The sequence below is a fragment of the Parasteatoda tepidariorum genome, chromosome 7 (assembly GCF_043381705.1).
Source record: "Parasteatoda tepidariorum isolate YZ-2023 chromosome 7, CAS_Ptep_4.0, whole genome shotgun sequence".
NCBI classification, from domain to species: Eukaryota; Metazoa; Arthropoda; class Arachnida; order Araneae; family Theridiidae; genus Parasteatoda; species Parasteatoda tepidariorum.
In genome coordinates, this window is record NC_092210.1 from 30,188,801 (window position 1) to 30,195,099 (window position 6,299).

Here is a 6,299-nt window from a genome sequence, read left to right on the forward strand (position 1 = left end):
GGTGTACATGTAGATTTATTAAATACACCTTGTGCACCACCTAGGAACCAAATCTAGAACCCGACACTCGAAATTTTTGCTCTGTTACAATCGTACCCTGTTACAATTGACCCCACTCTCCCCTACTTATTTATTTATACCTAGAAGAAAAGACAATCTAAAATTAAACTATATTGCTCAAGAACTTTATATACGTAATTTACTTTTTATATAAATTAATATGTTTTTTTTTAATTTTTATTAATCTAGTCTATATATACAAAGAAAAATTATGTTTTTTTTTATATTTTTGTATGAAAAATTATATTTATGCATTTCATCATAAATTTCATTCATGAAAAAATGCGTATATGTTATAACGTAAGTATAGTGAGCAAAATAAAAAAGATATCACCATAAATAACTTTGGTTTAATTATCGGATTTCAGTTCAAAAGGATCGAAAAAAATTAGAAACGTGAAGTGCAAATTTTTGCACCATTTAATAGCAGACAGAACAGACAAGAAATTACAGAATACGAAATTTAATCAAAATCGATAGAATAGTTTCTGAATTATGAAAATTAAAAAATCAGTTCTTTTTTTAATTCCTCATTTCTAAAGAACTATTCAACCGATTTCATTCAAATTTTATGTTTAAATGCATACAATTGAAAATAAAGTAATTACAATAAAATATTTTTGATCCATCTAAAATAAAGTGGTAAATAAGAATTAAAATCTATTTTTTACTTGGAAATATATATATGGATACATAATTTTTATAACTGTGTGCAAAAGTTTTTCAATTCAATTAAAATCTTTTCGAGGTGCGATGCAATACGCTAAAAGTGGAATTAACATTAAAGGGCTCCGACAACTCTTCTGACTATATTATTTTGGCATGTTTTGAAGATTACGGCTATCTTCCTTCTATATTTGGATAATCAAAAACCGAAATCTGTTAAAAAAGTGGTATATTTATTCAGAGACAGCACCTTTTTGGGTCTGATTTTGTGACTTAACAAACACGTTAGCACTATTAGTTAACATATTTGAGATCATCAAATTCAGCCATTATGATTGGGACTCCATGAAAATCCGATTATTTAAATCGAGGTTGTTTAGTGTGATAACTTTCTTCTGCGCAATGAACACATATTAGCACATCTCATACAGAAAATATAAAATAGATAACAATAATTGACAGTCTGATTGTTTTGAGTGATCATTTTGAATCTGAAACTCATCTAATTTTATGTTTTATTCAGCACTTATTATTCAATCTTCATTAGAAAGAATTCGATATTTCGCTTTACTGGGTCCCCATTCCTGTCGGATAAGGATTTTTTAATTTTTCCATTATCTATTTTTAGACATGAAACACTCAAAAATTTATGGCGTAGCATGTTATCATTTGTCCCTTTTTATCTTAATCCGTTCAGTTCTACATTCAATTCATTTCCATGGTTAAAAACCAAACTGATATTTTTAAAAAGCTCGAAATTTGTAAACATGCTGTAAATCTTTAAAATTGATACAACAAAAAGAGTACCTCAATAATGCACAGTGCGCCAAAAGGAAAACGAACCACCCAGAATAACTTTTGATCTAATAATCGGATCTTCACGTACAATTGTTTGAGGGGGTGACCTCAAATATTCTTTTTATTTAGTGCAAACAATATTTTAAGTTACGAAATCAGACAGAAAAAGCGTACCTTCTCTGAATAAACAGAACTTTTTTTTAATGGATTCAAATTTCTGACCCAAAAATATAGGAGGTAGCCGCAATCTAGAAAATATGATTCTCATAGTTTGGTCAGGAGAGCGAATCAAAGTTTGTACCCCTTAAAGTTAATTTTACTTTTGCTTATGTAGCCATATCTTGAGAACTTTTTAAGTTATATAAAGAAAATTTGCATGCAATTATAAAATTCGTTTATCCAAAGATAATTCCACGCAAAAAATAAATTGTAGTAAATATTCATTAGTTTTTATTATCTTATTTAATAAAAGTCGAATATTTAATATTGTTTTATTTAATGATAGTTTCATTTAATAATAGTTGAATTGTAAGGCATAAAATTTTTTACATAAAAGTATTTAATTTTACATGTCAAAATCCAAACTTCGAGCTCTTGATAAAATGGAAGCTGATAGAAATTATGCATGTCAAAATCGCTTATTACAGTTAAGAGAGTTTCAAACAATAAAAATATCCTTATAACGCAATTGAAAACATACATACCTATTTTAATGACAGTTAACAAATCATTCAAACAAATCATAACAAATCACTAACGATGCCAACTAAGTCTCGCAATCTAATTCACGATTACAAACGATAAGAGATAAAAAAAAAATATCGCATTAGCGTGTTGGTTTTTTTCCGGAAAGGAAAATAATTCCCGTTTTGTGTGAATAAGTGAGAATTCGGTAAAAGCTTATTTTATTATAAGTGTTTCGATTTAAATTGCACCCTTTAATCGTATATGAACGTATGATTTGGTCTTAACCTGTAATAAAGTATTCTTTCGCACAATTTTTTAGATCATTCAGCATTAAATTTGGGGCGATATTAATACACAGTTTTTATAGTGTATATGCTACCGGCGAAGTATGAAAGCCGGCATTACGTATAATGCCTAAAACTAGGCGACAAAGTATGAAATGATTTATATTTCACGCATTGCCTAGGCATTCTATATAATACCGGATGCTATTTAGGCAAAGTGTGAAATAAACGTCCTCATGAGGTTATTATGTAAATGATGTGCATGTTACTGTGAATGACCGAAATCGGTGGTTGTGGACTTTCACCGGTGAATGTCGACAATCACATAGTCACTTTGTGAATGTCCGAAATATATATTACATCCGATTTGATATTAATTTATTCTTGGATAGAATTACGTTTATTCGATATTTTAAAACTTACTGACGATAGATTAGAAGAAACATCTGTGTTTGGAGTATCGGGAAAATGTATACCGGGCAGTTGCACTGAACCTTAAAAAAACTTCAGTGTAGGATATACCGGGCAAATGTATACCGGGCAGTGGCCCTTGACCTTAAAAAACATCAGTGTAAGGTATACCGGACAAATGTATTCCGGGCAGTGGCATTTGACCTTAAACGAACATCAATGTAGGGTATACCGGGCAAATGTATACCGGGCAGAGGCCCTTGACCTTAAAAAACCATTGTCCGGTATACCCGACACTGATATTTTTTTAAGGTCAAGTATCATTGCCCGGTACATATTTTCCCGATACTCCAAACACTGATGTTTCTTATAATCTATCATCAGTAAGTATTTCGGACATTCACCAAAGCGACTATGTGATTGTCTACATTCACCGGTGAAAGTCAACAACCACCGATTTCGGTCATTCACAGTAACATGCACATCATTCACATAATAACCTCATCAGGACGTTTATTTCCTACTTTGCCTAAATAGCATCCGACATTATATATAATAGCTAGGCAAAGTATGTAATACTTCTCATATTTCATAGTTTGCCTAAAAACGTCAGGCATTATATATAATGCCGGCATTTCATACTTTGCCGGTCACATTTTTATTAAAAAAAGTTAGTAATTAAAGCAAATGTATTATTTAATATCAGAATGATAGATAGAAACCAAGTACAATCTTTCAATTAAACTTTTGTATTATTTTTGTAGATACCGAAATAATTTTATTACTCTCTTTGCTAGAATAAGAAAAGAAAAATTTAATTAAATGCATGAAAGAAAAGGAGACTCCTATTTTCATTCATTCTTCGTCCTTTATTGAATTAAGTATATTCATTCTGATATTAATATTAAAAAAAATCAAATTTATTAAATCTCCTTATCATTTGAAATCTTAAGACTTCATATTTGAACATTTTAATCTACTGCGTCCAGTTAAATTACAATTTAAAATAAAACTCCAAAATAAAAGTCTACACGAGTTTAATATTGCTTTTTAAATTGTTTTAGAGGGATTACTTTTGATGAAACATTTTATTCTTTCAATAAATATAATCATAACGTTACTAATCAAGTAAAATACATCTCCCTTGGAAAATATTCCACTGGATTTTTTAATTTTGATTTAATATCTATTTCGTGATGGGTTCTTTTTTCTCTTTATCGTTAACATTCAAGTTCATAGTAATACGTTTCGCAATAATGAAAACCATCTGCTTTAAAGACAAAAATTACGATGAAAAAATTACAATTAAAATGAAAATTCCAATTCAAGAATTACAAACATAATGTAACAAGTTTTAAATTTAAATCAGTTTACTAACTAAAAAAATTAATGGGAATGATTTCAATTTTTTTTTTAAAATTGACTCTTAATAATAAATTTCTTGATAATGCTCTTGCAATGATGCAAAGCATTTTTCCAAGGCAATTCTTAGAATGATATTCACAATTCACTGTTATTATCTAGTATATTGTAGCAAGCAAGAATTTCGTGCTTCAATACAATACACTGATCCAGCGTTGCTTACAAGCAATAGTAACTGGTGTCCAATAGAAGAGACGGAAAAAAATCTAAATATTTACAGTTTTAGTTATTATTTATAGTAAGGTAAGTATTTATATTTATAGATTACTCTAAGGAACAAATTTTTTTTNAAACTTTTTTTTTTTTTTTGCTTTCTGTTGCATAAGATTTATTTAACCGATCTTTTATATCGTAAGCCTCATTTTAAATCTGTAATCAGTTTTTTTTCTCCAAACTACAGTTTTTTAAATGATATTTTTAGTCTACTTTTTTTGTCGAAATATACCTAGTTTAATAACACTACCTATATAATAGGGCTGTGTTTCCCAAAGTGTGGTACGCGTACCCCCAGGGGTACGGGAACTGTTTAGTTGGGGTACGCGTTCTTATACGAAACGAAAATTTCACAAAATTTTATTTAAAAACAAAGCTAGCCATAAAAATTTACGATTGCGTATTTTTCTATTGGCAATTTTTGCAGAGTTAACAGTTAATAATTAGTGGTGTCAACAGTCAGTTGTGATTTCTAACTTTTGTGCAATTTTTTTATAGCAAAAACACATTCATTTATGTATTAGTGGTACACAGAGTTACGAAAAATTTAGAAAGGGTACACAAAAGTCATAAGTTTGGGAAACACTGTAATAGGGGATTGCATAAATGTTGCAACGAACTTCTAGGAGACTTAAAGCACATCATTAGGATTAAATTAGCTTCGAAACTCCCATGCCCGGCATGGAGAAACTATTGTTAGTAGAGTTTTTAAGCACGACTGTTAAAATAATTTTATGAAAATTAGGTGAATTTAAGAGATGCACTGTAAGAGATATAATCCAATTACCAAGAGTTTAATTAATGAGTGAAATTACTTATGAAAACTATGCCATTGAGCCATTTTGTCCATAACGATAGTGCTTTATTTTTTAAAGCATTTTTTGGCAAATAATTTCATTCGTAAACACTAATGTAAAATATAATTTATAGGTAATGGCAACTTTTAAGTTGCTCTTGCCAAATTGGCCTTAAATTAAGTGAAGTATTTCAGAAAACAAAACAAAAATTCACAAAATGAAAAAAATAATGAAAAAGAAAAAAAAAGCGTGCGAAAGAGAGAGATGTATGTTTTTACTAGTAGAATTTCCTGGAAAAACAGTGTTTTTTTTAGGAGTACTTATTAGTTATTATATACACTAGTATTGAAATTTAAAATTGGGTAAAAATATACTTGAGGGTACCCCTTGGCAAAATTGGCGACTTATGTTTGGCGCCATTCCTGTTTGCGCTGAACACCGGAGTAACAGGAATGGCTGCCAAAACATTTCAATAAAACATTGGAAAATTTCAACAAAACATCGGTCAAAACTTTATAAAATTGCAATAAACTCAATATAAGCAAAATTAATAAACTCAATAAAATGCATTTTGAATCGAAACGAAACTGATGCAGTAAGCACAGAAAGAAAAGGGAAAAAACAACTCACTTCTTCATTAAGCTTGAATATCCCCAGACTTAGATGCCCAGAATTCTCTAATATCAGTTAGATACCGTCTAAATTTATCATGAATAGATTTTGTGTACCTCCATCGCCACATAAATTCGGCGAAATGCGAATCGAAAATGGCGTCTGTGTTACCGGACTGGAGATAAAATTTATTTCTAAAGTCCCTTTTTATGACTGCCCACATACCTTCGATCTTATTGACCAGAAGCAAAAGTAACCTTACCAGCGTAAAACTAACTAACTTCTGAATTTACATAAACCGTTGAACATTTAAAAGCAACGCTAAAATCTGAACTAATCAGTATCACTC